This window comes from Vipera ursinii (genome assembly GCF_947247035.1).
Source record: "Vipera ursinii genome assembly, chromosome: 5".
Lineage (NCBI taxonomy): Eukaryota > Metazoa > Chordata > Lepidosauria > Squamata > Viperidae > Vipera > Vipera ursinii.
Window position 1 is genome coordinate 5,238,977 of NC_139518.1, and position 13,285 is coordinate 5,252,261.

General features: G+C 44.4%; 1 long non-coding RNA gene across 1 annotated transcript in view; it reads left to right on the forward strand.

The window, feature by feature from the left end:
• Nucleotides 1-13,285, forward strand: part of LOC310641216 — a 145,552-nt gene that overhangs the window by 39,399 nt on the left and 92,868 nt on the right. The gene's annotated exons all lie outside the window — the stretch shown is intronic.

Genomic DNA, 13,285 nt, shown 5'->3' on the forward strand with positions numbered 1-13,285 from the left:
TTAAAGTGTAACTATGAACCAAAGTACAGCTGTGTTTAACCAAAGCATGAACTCTGTTACACACATAGCTTCTAGATGAAAAGCAGGTATTCTTATAGATAAAGAAGGGAAGACATACAGTAAACCCTTTATAACTGCAATTATCCAGTTTGGGTAGCAGTTCACCTTGAACATAAGCTACACCTTTAGCAGGATGTTACAGATCATGTCACAGACAGCAAGGGAAGATAAGGCAGGAACAAAAGGGGCTTTTGATTTAACAATTGAAGGGATTGGTAATTGTAATGGTTGCTAGGTGATGAGAAAGCATGTGACCAATTTAAACCTATCAACTGGACAGGGTATTAAAACCTATGCAGAAATTGATTCAGTGTGGCCCTTTATTGGTATATAGAAGGGTACACCAGCTTTTGCAAAATCATCATCATCAGCAGCATCATCATCATCAGCATCATCAGCATCAACAACAACAACAACATACCGTGGCTGGGCCTGGACGGCTATCGGGTGTCTTCCCTATGGTTATAGAATTACCGGTCTTCAGATTGGTAGTGGTTGAGCCACCGTGAACCAACCCAGGCACTTCCCATCACCAATGATGAGAAGAAATAAAAAAAATCCATACCGGATCGGTTGTCGCCCGGGTCAACAAGGACCATGTCAGATGCTATGGCTCCTGAACATCTGTCGAAAAATGGGCCACAGGGCTCAGTTGTTACTGCTGGGGAACAAAAGCATACAACTGTAAAGCAACTGGAACAAAAGCGCAAAACCTGGACAACTGAAGAAAATTGAGAAATCATCCAATGCTACTACCAGGCAGAACCAACAGCCAGGGGATTTCAAAAAAGAATGATGCAACTGTGGAAGGAAAAGCACCCAGAAAGTGACATAACCAAACAACCAGTGCTTTTTTTGTAAAAGAGAAAGGTGCCGGAACTCACACATGTCATACAACCCGCCTTGCCTCCCCTACAAGGTTCCATCCAAAAAAGGTGCCGGAACTCTGTTCTGAGCATTCTATGAAAAAAAAAAGCCCTGCAAACAACGATTAATGGATCAAAGATGTTTCATTATCCGTAATAAAGTTTTTATGGATGTGGAAATTCCACATCTAGGAACATTAGCTAAAAAGAAAACAACAAGCAATGATGATGAACAGGCTGAAGAAATTGTTCCAATACCTGAACAAACTGACCAACCAGCGGAAGAAGCCCCCACACAGGATGAAGCCTCCCCTGTGCAACAACGTGAAAGTGTAGAGCTAAGTAATGTAGCAAAAATGCTGAAAGAAAAAATTGAAAACCACATCGAAGAAAACACAGAAAGAAAAAGACTGCCTGCCATCCATGAAGTGCATAGCAAACGAGTGAAAGATTTACTAAATGCTGTGAACAACATTTTACTTCCATCCCATCCACCACACTGTATGAAACAAACCAACTAATGTACAGTACAGCCGCTGTTATAACTGCAGAATTGGGTTATAAAATGCCAAAAATCAACCCACTGGAAGACCAAAGTGGAAAATTTGACTTGAAAATAAAAGAAAAAAAACTACGAGGAAATGTCAGCAAATTGAAATACTTGAAAGAAGGAAAACTAAAGAACGAAAAGCTGAAAAATATACAAAAAAATAACTTGGAGGAAAAAACAATAATGGAAAACCTAAAACAGTGTGTAATAGCAACATCAAAGAAAATTGAAAGATATAAAGGACAAAAAACCCCCAATATTGTGAAAACGTCCAGTTCAGAAGAAACCAGCACCTCTTCTATCAGTCACTTGACAAATATAAAGTCCAAACTACTGTTCTACCATATAAAGAAAAAACTTTTTTTATTGAAAAGTTTTACAATACATTTTTAAATACAAAAAACTACCTCCTCCCCCTCCCCTCTCCCCAACCCTCCCCTCCCCTCCCCGACTTCCCAGAGCTGAATACAGGGTATAGTGATACAAACATAAGCTAGAATATGCTAACAATAAAAATAAGACAATAAATTCTATCGCACTTTAACTCTCCATAGTCATAATTATATTACTAACAGATAACAAATAACTAATAATACCTCATAGAAAGAGATGGGCATACCAGACCATCTTATTTGTCTCTTGAGAAACCTATATGCGGGCCAAGAAGCAACAGTGAGAACTGGACATGGAACCACTGATTGGTTCAAAATTGGGAAAGGAGTCCGGCAAGGCTGTATACTGTCGCCTTGCCTATTTAACTTATATGCAGAGCACATCATGAGAAAGGCAGGGCTAGATGAATCAAAAGTTGGAATTAAGATTGCAGGAAGAAACATCAACAACCTAAGATATGCAGATGATACCACTCTAATGGCAGAAAGTGAAGAAGAACTAAAGAGCCTCTTGTTGCGGATGAAGGAGAGTTCAAAACTTGGGTTGAAACTTAACATTAAGAAAACCAAGATCATGGCATCTGGCCCTCTCAATTCCTGGCAAATAGATGGGGAAGAAATGGAGGTAGTGACAGATTTTATTTTCCTGGGCTCCAAGATCACTGCAGATGGGGACTGTAGCCAAGAAATTAAAAGACGCTTGCTCCTTGGGAGGAAAGCCATGGCAAATCTAGACAGCACACTAAAAAGCAGAGACATCACCCTGTCAACAAAAGTGCGTATAGTCAAGGCTATGGTCTTCCCAGTTGCAATGTATGGCAGTGAAAGCTGGACCATAAGAAAGGCTGAGCGCCAAAGAATTGAAGCCTTTGAACTATGGTGCTGGAGAAGACTCCTGCGAGTCCCTTGGACTGCAAGGCGATCAAACCGGTCAGTCCTAGAGGAGATCAACCCTGACTGCTCTTTAGAAGGCCAGATCCTGAAGCTAAAACTCAAATACTTTGGCCACCTAATGAGAAGGAAGGACTCACTGGAAAAGAGCCTAATGCTGGGAAAGATTGAGGGCAATAGAAGAAGGGGACGACAGAGAATGAGGTGGCTGGATGGAGTCACTGAAGCAGTAGGCGTGAGCTTAAATGGACTCCAGAAGATGGTAGAAGACAGGAAGGCCTGGAGGAACATTGTCCATAGGGTCGCGATGGGTCAGACACGACTTCGCAACTAACAACAACAAACAACCTCATATAAAACCACTACTTATTCAAATGCTAAATGAAAATTTTTAGTCCCATATTTATTGTGAATATATTCAATCCATCTTCTCCATTCCATAATATATCTCTGTTGCGATTGTTCTTTCAAATATGCTGAAATCTTTGCCATTTCCGCCAAGTTAGAAACTTTTAAAGTCCACTTTTCTATAGTCGGCAGTTCCTCCTTCTTCCAATATTGCGCTACTAAAAGTCTTGCTGCCGTAATTAGATTCAACATCAACTTAGAGTCTATAACAGTAGTATCTGTAATAATACCCAATAAAAACAATTGCGGAGAAAACTTTATCCTTTTCTTAAATATCTTTTGCATATTCCACCAAATTTTAATCCAAAAAGCTTTAACCTTTTTGCAAGTCCACCATATATGAAAATACGTTGCACCCTCACCACCACACCTCCAACATTTGGGCTGGCAATTCGGATACATACTTGCTAATTTTTTAGGGTCTAAGTGCCACCTATAAAACATTTTATAAAAAGTCTCTCTTAAATTTTGGGCCTGCGTAAATTTTACATTTCTAACCTAGATCTTTTCCCAAATATCCATTGTTATAACTTCTTGAAAATTCTGAGCCCACTTTATCATACAGTCTTTAACAAGTTCCGTTTCTGAATCAATTTCTATCAATGCATTATATATCCTTTTTATATGTGCTTGACCTTGATCTCTATTTTGTTTTACCAAATTTTCATCAATCATCGAAAAACCAACTTTCTGGTCCTCTTTCCTTCTTGCCTGTAACTGCCCATACTGAAACCAAGTTTGTACAATCTTTTCTTCTTTTAATATATTATATGGCTTTAATTGCCATACATTCCTTTCTAAACTTAAGATCTCCTTGTACGTAGTCTCATCATGTTTAAATCCCACATTTATATTTTCTATTGCATGTTTAGGTATTGTCCAAATTGGTATCTTATAATTTAACTTATGTCTATACTTTTTCCAAACTCTCAACAGAGCATACCTTAGTATATGTATCTTAAACACATTATCCACCTTCTTATCATACAATAAATATGCATGCCAACCAAATAACAAACCATAACCCTCAAGATTTAATAATCTCCCTTGTGTTAAATTAAACCAGTCACTTATCGATGACAAAGCAGCAGCCTCATAATATAATTTAAAATTAGGCATTTTAAGACCACCACTTTCACACGTGTCTTGCATTATCTTAAATTTAACTCGTGGCTTTTTCCCTGCCCAAACAAATTTATTAATACCTTTTTGCCATTCCTCCAAATTTGAATCCTTTTTAAGTATAGGTATCATTTGAAATAAAAATTTTGGCAAAACATTCATTTTCACTGCTGCAATTCTTCCCAGTAATGATAATTGTAAATTTTTTCAACTATCTAGTTCTTTTTGTATTTTTCCCATAACATTTCATAATTATTCTTATATAACTTCACATTTGAGACTGACAGGTAAACCCCCAAGTATTTAACCTTTTTAACTATTTCAAATCCTGTTAGCTCTTCCAGAGCAACCTTTTGTTCTATAGTCATATTCTTAGACAATATTTTTGTTTTTTGTGTATCTTAAATCCAGAAACTTTCCCATATAACATTATTATCTCCATCAATTCCACAACTGAGTAAACCGGTTGAGTTACTGTAATAACCAGGTCGTCCGCAAATGCCCTCAATCTGTAATCCTGATCTCTTATTTGAATTCCCCTAATTTTATTTGAATCTCGTATTTTAATCAGTAATATTTCCAATGTTAACACGAACAATAAGGGTGACAACGGACACCCCTGTCTTGTGCCCTTTTCAATGTTACATATTTCTGCCAAACTATTGTTTACTATTATACAAGCTGTTTGCTTCTGATATATTGCCCTAATAGGTTGTAAATTTTTTCCCCAAATTCCATTTTCTCCAATACTTTCACCAAAAATTGCCAATCCAATTGATCAAAGGCTTTTTCAGCATCCAAAAAGATCAGCGCTGCGGAGACCTGATTATTCCTTTCCAAAAATTCCAATAAATCTACAATATGCCTCACATTATTCTTCATTTGTCTACCACTTATAAATCCAGTTTGATCACTATGAATCACTATGAATCACTTCATTAATCTATTGGCTAAAATCTTTGCAAATATCTTATAATCAGTAGTTAAAAGCGATATTGGTCTGTAGTTTTTGGCTTGCGTAGCATCCTGATCTTCCTTCGGGATCAATGAAATAAAGGCTGTTTTCCACGATGGAGGCACTCCTCCTCCAAATTGAATTGTCTTAAACAATTCTCTCAAAGGTTCCACCATTTCTGACTGTAAATTTTTATAATAAACGGCAGTCAAACCGTCAGTTCCCGGTGCTTTACCCACTTTTAATTGGTTAACTGCTAAAAAAATTTCTTCATCAGTTATCAATTGGTTCATCCCTTCCTTTTGTTCTTGTGTAAGAACAGGGATATTAGCTTCTAGCAAATATCCATCTATATCTACATCTGTAATCTTATCTCTAGCATACAACTTAGAATAAAAATCAACAAAAGTCTTTTTAATAAGATTCTGCTGGTACACTACTTTACCCTTATATTCTATTCTATCTATATTACTAGCTCTTTGTTTCTTCCTTAGCAAGTAAGCTAACCATCTACCCGGTTTATTAGCATTACAAAAAGTATTATGTCTAGCATATCGTAGGTTAGTTGCCACTTGATCTGCCATTAACATATCAAACTGACCTCTTAATAAAGTAATAGGAGTACCTTTATACATATTAATTTTAAAAAATTCTTTCATCTGTTTTTTACACTCTTCCACATTTTCCTGGTATTTAAACAAATTTTCATTTAAACGCCAAGACCGTCTGTCTCCATTATCTTTTTCTATCTCCAACCATACTGGACTATGATCAGATATAGTTCTTGGACAAATCTTGATCTTCTTAATCCTAAAAAAAAGTCATTAGTAATTAATACAAAATCAATCCTGGAAAAAGATTGATGCCTATCGGAAAAAAAAAGTAAAGGGCGGCCACCGAGGCACTCGACCATGTTGTACCCTTGCGTCCCCTGACGTGGCGCAGATCCCGGTGGGCTCCATGGTTTTCCGCAGAGCTCCTGGGAGATGAAGTGTCGGAGATGGGGTCTAGAGAGCTGTTGGAGATCCAGCTGGTCTGAATCTGACTGATTGCGGTTAAGAACCTCTACCAGGTCTTATCTCGCAGCGATGGAGGCAGTGAAATCTAACTATTTTGCTGCCCTTATCGCATCCGCAGATAATTGCCCAGCCGCCCTGTTTAGGGTGACTCGCTCCCTCCTTAATCAGGAGGTGAGGGAGGAACCCCTGCAGGGGCGGGCCGAGAAATTTAGTCAGCATCTGACGGATAAAATCGCTCAGATTTGGGCTGGTCTGGACTCCGACTGGACAGAGTCTGACAGGGGGAGACGAGCGGTCCTGGCAATGTTATCTGGGATGAATTTGATCCTGTGACCTCGGAGGAGGTGGACAAGATCATGGGGAGACTGAGTTCCACCACGTGTTTATTGGACCCGTGCCCCTCCTGGCTTGTGTATGCAGCTCATGAGGCGTAACGAGGCTGGTTCCAGGCAGTAATAACTGCTTCTCTGAGGGAGGGTAGCTTTCCTGCTGCCTTGAAGGAGGCTGTGGTAAGACCCCTTCCTCAAGAAGCCTGTCCTGGACCCAGCTATTTTAAACAACTATCGTCCGGTCTCCAACCTTCGCTTTCTTGCGAAGGTTGTAGAGAGCGTGGTGGCGCATCAGCTCCCTCTGTTCCTGGAAGAAGCTGATTATCTGGACCTGTACCAATCGGGCTTTAGGCCTGGGTACAGCACGGAGACGGCATTGGTCGCGCTGGTGAATGATCTCTGGCGGGCTCGGGACAGGGGTTGTTCCTCTGTCCTAGTCCTATTAGACCTCTCAGTGGCTTTTGATACCATCAACCATGGTATCTTACTGCGGCGCCTCAGGGGTTTGGGAGTGGGTGGCACTGTTTTACAGTGGTTCTCCTCCTACCTCCTGGGTCATTCGCAGTTGGTGTTGGCAGGAGGGCAGAGATCCGCCCTGAGGCCTCCTGTTTTGTGGAGTTCCTCAGGGGTCGGTCCTCTCTCCCCTCTCGTTCAACATCTATATGAAGCCGCTGGGTGAGCTCATTCATGGTTTTGGGTTGGGGTATCATCAGTTTGCTGATGATACCCAGCTTTCCACCCCAAACCAACCCAGTGATCCCCTCGATGTGATGTCCCGTTGCCTGGAGGCGGTCCGGGTCTGGATGGGGAGAAACAGGCTTTGACTTAATCCTGTCAAGGCTGAGTGGCTGTGCATACCGGCATCTCGGTTTAATCAGTCTATTCCATTGTTAACTATGGGGGGTGAGGTGTTACCCCCCCGTAGATAGGACCTGCAACTTGGGCATTCTCCTGGACTCATGGCTCAGTTTGGAAGATCATAGAGGAGTCATGGCCAGGGGGTCTTTTGCCCAGGTTCGCCTGGTGCGCCAGTTGCGGCCCTATCTGGACCGAGATGCCCTACGTACAGTCACTCATGCGCTTGTGACCTCCCGGATATACTACTACATGGGGCTGCCCTTGAGGACCACTAGGAGGCTTCAGCTGGTGCAGAATGCGGCCGCACGAGTTGTGATGGGGGTCTCCCAATACTCCCATGTAACGCCTCTTCTCCATGAGCTGCATTGGCTTCCAGTTGCCCTCCGGGTGAGATTCAAGGTGCTGATGATGACCTATAAAGCCCTAAATGGCATGGGTCCAGATTATCTTAGGGAGCACCTGCTGCCAGTTTCAACTTCCCATCGTCCTATGCGCTCCCAGAGGGAAGGCCTCCTCAGGGTCCCACCGGTCAAGGAGTGCCGGCGGGTGATTCCCAGGGGGAAAGCATTCTCTGTGGGATGCCTGCCCTATGGAATCAGCTGCTGGTGGAACTCCGGATCGCCCCTGACCTTCGTTCATTTCGCTGGGACCTAAAAACCTGGCTATTCGAGCTGGCCGGCCCGGACTGAGGGGTTTTTAAGGTTTTAAATCCAATTTTAAAGTGTTGGAGCTATTAATTTAATCATATTTTAATCTGTATATTGTATTGTATACCGCCCTGAGTCCTTCGGGAAAAGGGCGGTATATAAATCGAATAAAATAAATAAATAAATAAATCTATCCTCTCTTCCAAATCATTGATGAAGATGTTGAAGAGTACTGGGCCTAGAATAGAACTCTGGGGCACACCACTACACACTCATAGTTACTTCTATTGAGCAGGGTACCACCTATACCAGGGGTCGGCAACCTAAAAAAGAAAAAGAGCCACTGGGAACCGGTTCCATCACAAATTAAAAAAAGAGGTTTTTGCGCATGCGCGGACGCACGCGGCTGCCATTTTTTTAAAAATGAGATGGAACCGGTTCCCGGTTGCCCGATGGCGACGGCCCGTCTGCAAAGCTGCCGCTTTCGGCAGCTTTGCAGACGGGCCGTGGCAGCTTCCTCAAAGAGCGGAGGTGCGCGCGTACCTCCGCGCGAATGGGCAGCCATGCCGCTCTTTCAGGAAGCCCGCCGCGGCCCGTCTGTGAAGCTGCCGAAAGCGGCAGCTTAGCAGACGGGCCGCGGCAGCTTCCGCAAAGAGCGGCGCCCCTGCCCATTCCGAGAGGTGCGCGCGCACCTCTCCGAACGACCGGAGGTGCGCGCGTACCTCCACGCGAATGGGCAGCGGTGCCGCTCTTTCAGGAAGCCCGCCGCGGCCCGTCTGTGAAGCTGCCGAAAGCGGCAGCTTAGCAGACGGGCCGCGGCAGCTTCTGCAAAGAGCGGCGCCCCTGCCCATTCCGAGAGGTGCGCGCGCACCTCTCCGAACGACCGGAGTTGCGCACGCACCTCCCCAAACCTTTGGGGAGGTGTGCGCGTACCTCCGCGCGAACGGGCAGCGGTGCCGCTCTTTCAGGAAGCTGCCGCTTTCGGAATGGGCAGGGGCGCCCCTCTTTGCTGAAGCTGCCGCGGCCCGTCTGCTAAGCTGCCGCCTTCGGCAGCTTCACAGACGGGCCGCGGCGGGCTTCCTGAAAGAGCGGCACCGCTGCCCATTCGCGCGGAGGTACGCGCGCACCTCCGGTCGTTCGGAGAGGTGCGCGCACACCTCTCGGAATGGGCAGGGGCGCCGCTCTTTGCGGAAGCTGCCGCGGCCCGTCTGCTAAGCTGCCGCTTTCGGCAGCTTCACAGACGGGCCGCGGCGGGCTTCCTGAAAGAGCAGCACTGCTGCGCATTCGCGCGGAGGTACGCGCGCACCTCTCCAAAGGTTTGGGGAGGTGCGCGCTCACCTCCGCCCATTCGGGGAGGTGCGCGTGCACCTCTCCAAACGGGCGGTGCCAGTCTCCATTTGGAGAGGTGCGCGTGCACCACTGCCCGTTGGAAGAGGTGCGCGCGCACCGGGCGGCTGGGAGCCGCAAGAGACGGCTCAAAGAGCCGCAGGTTGCCGACCTGTGACCTATACTATACCCAGAACAGAGCTCCAGGGCGCCCCACTGTACACCTCCCTCTATGTAGATGCAGTTCTATTCAGGACCACACGCTGAGTACGGCCGGTCAGCCAGTTATGAATCCATCTGGTAGTGATGCTGTCTAAACCACATTTTTCTATCTTATCAAATAGTAGGTTGTGGTCTACTTTATCAAATGCCTTACTGAAGTCCAAATAAATTATAACCACAGGATTCCTCTGGTTCACTAATTTTGTCACTTGGTCAAAGAATGCAATATGTTTTGTCTGGCATGATCTGTTTTTGACAAACCCATGTTGGCTTTTGGTAGTGACTTTGTTTGCTTTTAGGTGTTCACTGATTCCTTGCTTGATTATCTTTTCCAAGATCTTCGCAGGTATTGAGGTCAGGCTGATAGGTCTGTAATTTCCTGGATCCATTTTTTTTTCATTTTTTGAAGATGGGAACTACACCAGCTCTTTTCTAGTCCTCTGGTAATTCCCGAGTGCTCCAGGATCTTTGAAAGATATAGTTCAGTGGTTCTGAAATCACATCTTCCCATTCCTTCAGAATCTTGGGATGTAATCCATCTGGCCCTGGTGATTTGAACTCATCTAGGGTGGACAGGTGCTCACTTACCATTTTATTGCCTATCTTAACTTGTTTTTCTAATCTGTTTTTTACGGTACTGTTTTTGATAGGTTGGATTGTTTTTTTCCCTTTGTGTAAATACGGATGCAAAAACCCAGTTGAGTAGTTCTGCTTTTTCCCTATTGCTTGTCACCTTCTTGCCACTTTCTCCTGCTAATGGACCAATCATTTCCTTAACTTTTTTCTTGTTTTTGACACGTTGAAAGAAGTTTTTTTGTTTGTTTGTTATTTTTGACTTTTGTCCTAAGGCTTAGTTCATTTTGAGCCTTAGCTTTCCTCACTTTATCTTTGCAGGCTTGGGCTATTTGCTGATAATCTGCCTTAGTTATGTTCCCCTCTTTCAACTTTGATAAATCTTGTTTTGTTTTCCAACACCCTTGGAGTTGAATGTTTATTCCTCACAGCCTTATGTGACTCCCAGTACTATATCTGTGATTTTTCAAGAATGATTTTTAATCAGCTAAAGATGGCACATTCACACACAGCGGCCCTGAGCTCCCGGTACTGGTGTGTGGTGATTGGAATAATGTATGTATGGATGAGTGTGCACAGTGTAGTGCAAGGAGCTAAATTAGCCTACACATGCATAGAGCTGCTAAACATTGTGCTTGCAAGGCAATCCGGAATTACCAGTGATTTTCAGCAGTCCCATAACATACCGAACTGCATAGCGAGGCCTCCAGGATCTCCATGGATTGTCTTCAGACAGGGGAGGAGCCGACATAAGCGAAAGAGAAAGGAGCGAAAACAAAAACATGGCTGCAGAGCCGGGATACTGGCTCGGCTCAAAAAGCAGCCTCGTAGACCAGCACTGCTGAGTGTCTTCTTGAGTAATGCAAGATCCCTCGTCCATAAAATTGACGAGTTACAGCTGCAGCTGGCAGCAAGCTGGCTTCTCCGTGAATGTTGTGTGATGGTTGTCACGGAGACCTGGCTACATTCAGATGTACCGAATGCAGCAGTGGAGCTGACAAGCTGAGTCATTCACCGCTCTGACAGAGATGGAGGCTCTGGTAAGAGCAAAGGAGGAGGACTCTGTGTGTATATACATTGTGACTGGTGTGCCAACAGCAGATTAGTTTCCACGTATTGCTCCCCAGATGTGGAACTGATGACTGTCATATGTAGGCCTTTTTATCTGCCTAGAGAAATTACTGTGGTAATTATTATAGCTGTTTACATTCCACCTGATGCTAATGTCAGCACAGCACTTTCCAAGCTGTATGACATCATCTCCAGGCAGCAGCAAACTCACCCAGAGGGCACTCTTGTTGTGGCTGGGGACTTCAATAAAGCTTGTCTAAAGACAGTTCCCCCCAAGTTTGTACAGTATTTGCAATTTTCCACCAGATAGAAGAACACTCTAGACCACGTGTACTCTAATCTGAAACAGGCATACAGAGCATTCCCTCTCCCCCACCTGGGTACATCCAACCATCTTTTACTCCTGTTGTGCCCAAAGTATGTCCCTCTCAGGAAAAGAACTCAGGCAGTCACAAAAAGAGTCAAAACCTGGCCAGTGGGTGCTCTCAGTCAGTTGCAGGACTGCTTTGAAACCACTGGCTGGAATGTATTTGAAGATCAAGACCTGACTGTATATATGGATGCTGTACTCTCTTATATTAAAACATGCACTGATAGTGTGACAACAGAAAAGTGCATTCGAGTTTATGGGAATTGCTAACCCTGGATGACTGCAGAGGTACGAACACTCCTGAGAGCTCGGGATTCTGCCTTTAAGGCAGGGGATAGGGACACATACAGAGAGGCCAGGGCAAATCTCAGAAGAAGCATTAGGATGGCAAAACAACAATATAAACACAAGGTGGAGAACCACCTAGCAGACAACAATCTGAAGCAAGTATGGCAGGGACTGCAGCACTTAACCAACCACAAGAGCAGTACGAGGAACACAGTTAATACCGATGCCTCATTGGCAGAGGAGCTGAATAACTTCTTTGCTCATTACAAGGTGAAAAGACTAGACCCCGTAGCCTCTGCTGGCCAGCCTTCTGATTCTCAGCAACTCACCCTGTTTGAAGACCAAGTGAGAACTGTATTGAAGGCTGTGAATCCCAGCAAAGCTGCAGGCCCAGATGGGGTGCTGGGGATAGTGGTTAAGAACTGTGCCGACCAATTAGCAGGGGTCCTGACAAGGATCTTTAACATCTCCTTGCAAATGGCATGTGTACCATCATGCTTGAAAGCAGCTACCATTGTCCCAGTCCCAAAGAAAACTGCAGTTGAGTGCCTGAATGACTACAGACTTGTTACATTAATGTCTGTAGTCCTGAAATGCTTCGAAAGGCTGGTTCTCCAACATCTTAGGACATGCCTCCCACTGGACTTCGACAAACTTCAATTTGCCTAGAGGGAACAGGTCGACAGACAATGCCATAGCTACTGCTCTACACTCTGTAGCAAGCCATCTTGAGAAAGCTGGAAGCTATGTCAGGATGCTTTTTGTTGATTACAGCTCGGCTTTCAACACCATTTTGCCGAGCACTCTCATGGAAAAGCTGACTGACTTGAAATTTTCCCCCTCCATCTGCGATTGGATTCACGATTTTCTCAGGGACCAGTTACAAACAGTGAGGGTTGGGTCTGTTTTATCCACCCCCCTGAAGCTTTGCACTGGATCACCACTGGGCTGAGTGCTTAGCCCCTATCTTACTCATTGTACACATATGATTGTGTATCATCCGACCCATCTACTGCGATAATTAAGTTCGCAGATGATACCACCATAGTGGGTCTTATTACAGGTGGAGATGAGACAGTATACAGGGGGGAAGTATAAAACCTATCCATATGGTGTTTCAACAACTTGCACCTGAACATCAGCAAGACGAAAGAGATGGTGCTAGACTTACAGAGGAAAAAAGAGGAACCTGTCCCACTTTACATCGGGGGGCCTGTGTGGAGAGAGTTTCCTTCTTTAAATTTCTGGGAGTCTACCTCTGTGAATATCTCACCTGGAAAATTAATACAACCCAGGTGGCCAGAAAGGTCCAACAGAGGCTCCACTTCCTCACGGTCT